We start from the raw sequence: 3,996 nt of genomic DNA on the forward strand, positions 1-3,996 counted from the left end.
AAAAGAAAAAAAAAAAAGAAAAAAACCATATGATAATCTCAATAGATGCAGAAAAAGCTTTTGACAAAATTCAACACCCATTTATGATAAAAACCCTCCAGAAAGTAGGCACAGAGGGAACCTACCTCAACATAATGAAGGCCATATATGACAAACCCACAGCAAGCATCATTCTCAGTGGTGAAAAACTGAAACCATTTCCACCAAGATCAGGAACAAGACAAGGTTGCCCACTCTCACCACTATTATTCAACATAGTTCTGGAAGTTTTAGCCATGGCACTCAGAGAAGAAAAAGAAATAAAAGGAATCCAAATCAGAAAAGAAGAAGTAAAACTGTCGCTGTTTGCAGATGACATGACACTATACCTAGAGAATCCTAAAGACGTTACTAGAAAATGATTAGAGCTAATCAATGAATTTGGTAAAGTAGCAGGATACAAAATTAATGTACAGAAATCTCTTGCATTCCTATACACTAACGATGAAAAATCTGAAAGAGAAATTAAGGAAACACTCCCATTTACCACCGCAACCAAAAGAATAAAGTACATAGGAATAAACCTACCTAAGGAGACAAAAAACCTGTATGCAGAAAACCATAAGACACTGATGAGAGAAATTAAAGACATTACAAACAGATGGGGAGATATACCATGTTCTTGGACTGGAAGAATCAACACTGTGAAAATGATTATACTACCCAAAGCAATCTACAGATTCAATGCAATCCCTGTCAAGCTACCAATGGCATTTTTCACAGAAGTAGAACAAAAAATTTCACAATTTGTATGGAACACAAAAGACCCCAAATAGCCAAAGCAATCTGGAGAAAGGATAACAAAGCTGGAGGAATCAGGCTCCCTGACTTCAGACTATACTACAAAACTACAGTAATCAAGACAGTATGGTATTGGCACAAAAACAGAAATATAGATCAATGGAACAGGATAGAAAGCCCAGAGATAAACCCACACACATATGGTCACCTTATCTTTAATAAAGGAGGCAAGAATATACAATGGAGAAAAGACAGCCTCTTCAGTAAGTGGTACTGGGAAAACTGGACAGCTACATGTAAAGGAATGGAAGTAGAAAACTCCCTAACACCATACACAAAAATAAACTCAGAGTGGATTAAAGACTTAAATGTAAGGCCAGACACCATCAAACTCTTAGAGGAAATCATAGGCAGAACACTCTATGACATAAATCACAGCAAGATCCTTGTTGACCCACCTCCTAGAGAAATGGAAATAAAAACAAAAATAAACAAATGGGACCTAATGAAACTTAAAAGCTTTTGCACAGCAAAGGAAACCATAAACAAGACAAAAAGGCAACCCTCAGAATGGGAGAAAATATTTGCAAACAAAGCAATTGACAAAGGATTAATCTCCAAAACATAAAAGTAGTTCATGCAGCTCAATATCAAAAAACCAAACAACCCAATCCAAAAAGGGCAGAAGACCTAAATAGATATTCCTCCGAAGAAGATATACAGATTGCCAACAAACACATGAAAGGATGCTCAACATCACTAATCATTAGAGAAATGCAAATCAAAACTACAGTGAGGTATCACCTCACACCAGTCAGAATGGCCATCATCAAAAAATTTACAAACAATAAATGCTGGAGAGGGTGTGGAGAAAAGGGAGCCATCTTGCACTCTTGGTAGGAATGTAAATTGATACAGCCACTATAGAGCCAGTATGGAGGTTCCTTAAAAAACTAAAAATAGGGGCTTCCCTGGTGGCGCAGTGGTTGGGATTCCGCCTGCCGATGCAGGGGACGCGGGTTCGTGCCCCGGTCCAGGAGTATCCCACATGCCGTGGAGCGGCTAGGCCCGTGAGCCATGGCCGCTGGGCCTGCGCGTCCGGAGCCTGTGCTCCGCAGCAGGAGGGGCCGCAACAGTGAGAGGCCCGCGTACCGCAAAAAAAAAACAAAACAAACGAACAAAAAAACGAAAAATAGACCTACCATATGACCCAACAATCCCAATACTGCACATATACCCCGAGAAAACCATAATTCAAAAAGAAACATGTACCACAGTGTTCATTGCAGCACTATTTACAATAGCCAGGACATGGAATCAACCTAAGTGTCCATAGACAGATGAATGGATAAAGAAGATGTGGCACATATATGCAATGAAATATTACTCAGCCATAAAAAGACACACAATTGTGTTATTTGTAGTGAGGTGGATGGACCTAGAGTCTGTCATACAGAGTGAAGTAAGTCAGAAAGAGAAAAACAAATACCATATGCTAACACACATATATGGAATCTGAAAAAAAAAAAAAGGTTCTGATGAACCTAGGGGCAGGACAGGAATAAAGACGCAGATGTAGAGAATGGACTTGAGGGCACGGAGAGGGGGAAGGGTAAGCTGGGATGAAGTGAGAGAGTGGCACTGACATATAGACACTACCAAATGTAAAATAGCTAGCTAGTGGGAAGCAGCCGCATAGCACAGGGAGATCAGCTCGGTGTTTTGTGACCACCTGGAGGGGTGGGATAGGGAGGGTGGAAGGGAGACGCAAGAGGGAGGGGATATGGGGATATATATATATATATGTATAGCTGATTCACTTTGTTATACAGCAGCAACTAACACAACATTGTAAAATAATTATACTCCAATAAAGATGTTAAAAAAAAAAGCAGGAAAAGGAATCATTTTGTCCCCTAAAATATCCTCCTAAATGCTCAGAAGGATAACAGAATTATGAAATAGATGTCAAATTAATGTTTTATTATAATAAAAATACTAATATTGGGTCACATGGATGATAAAATAACTTTTCCCTCTCCTCTATGCATATGTTTTCCCATTTCTCATAGGTATTTACATGTTTAATTTTGCAGGGTGTCGCCGGGGACGAACTTAGCAGAGAGGAAAGATGGAGCCGTGGTCCTGGCTTTGCTCCTAAGTACATTAAACTAATCACTTTGATTTAAATTTCCTTATCTCCAAATTGGGGGCTGGACAAGATAATCCCAAAGGTCCCCTACAGTCATAAAATGATAGGCCTCTGTGACTTAGAACATAATTTTAAAATGTTAAGTGATCACTGAGGTTTATAGCAGTTATGGCTTTGCACTTATGGTAGATCAGTGGCCATATTTATGATTTATTTGACTCCAAATCCTTAGTCAATACCTCAACTCCCAATTACGGCATTGTCCCTATAGGAAAATCTGAGCACCTTTATGATGATTTGATTCTCAAGAAGATTTCCAGGGTGCATTGAGGGAAAAACTGTAGAAACTTTTATAGTTCTATAGTTTATTACCAATTTGAGATTTGAGGGTCTTTAGGAAAAGACAAAAAGTACACTGGTATGACTTTTAAATGGGCACTTATTATTTTTTCCATTAAACAATATACCTCTAGTAATTGACAATGGAAATATTGAAACATTTTTTCCAGAGTGTTCCATCCATTGACCTATATGTGGATCCAGACATCGCAACAAATACTCACTGTGTTTCTTAGATGTACATATGTCTTTCAGAGCTCTGGGTCTGTTCTGATTGGTGGATCAGCTCGGAGGGTTGAGAAGTAGAACTGTAATTCTGTCAAGGGCAAGTTCACATTTTATTCTGTATTGCCACTGCGCCGTTCCCTTCCTTCAGGCGGAGTTGCCGTGATTATCTGTAAAGAGAAACTCCTGCAGGGAGTCTGCCCAGAGCTGGGGCTCCAGACCAGAACATGCAATGCCTATTATCCCTGGGGAAACAGCTGAGCTGCAGGAATGGGTGGAAGTGTTCAGTAGCCCCTCTGCCCAATGCAATGTCAATGATTTCTACTTTGGGTTTCATGTCAACCCATTATAAAATTAAGTACCAGGTCATGTGCAACAAATTTCATTGGAAACAGAATAAAGATGCAGAAACCTGGTAATGAATTGAAAAGAAATGGAGTATTCTGCATTCTTTCTTTCCGTAACATTGTTTGCTTTGATCCCCCCTGAGATCTAAGGAT

Source organism: Lipotes vexillifer, unplaced genomic scaffold (genome assembly GCF_000442215.2).
Source record: "Lipotes vexillifer unplaced genomic scaffold, Lipotes_vexillifer_v1.1 scaffold589, whole genome shotgun sequence".
Taxonomy (NCBI): domain Eukaryota; kingdom Metazoa; phylum Chordata; class Mammalia; order Artiodactyla; family Lipotidae; genus Lipotes; species Lipotes vexillifer.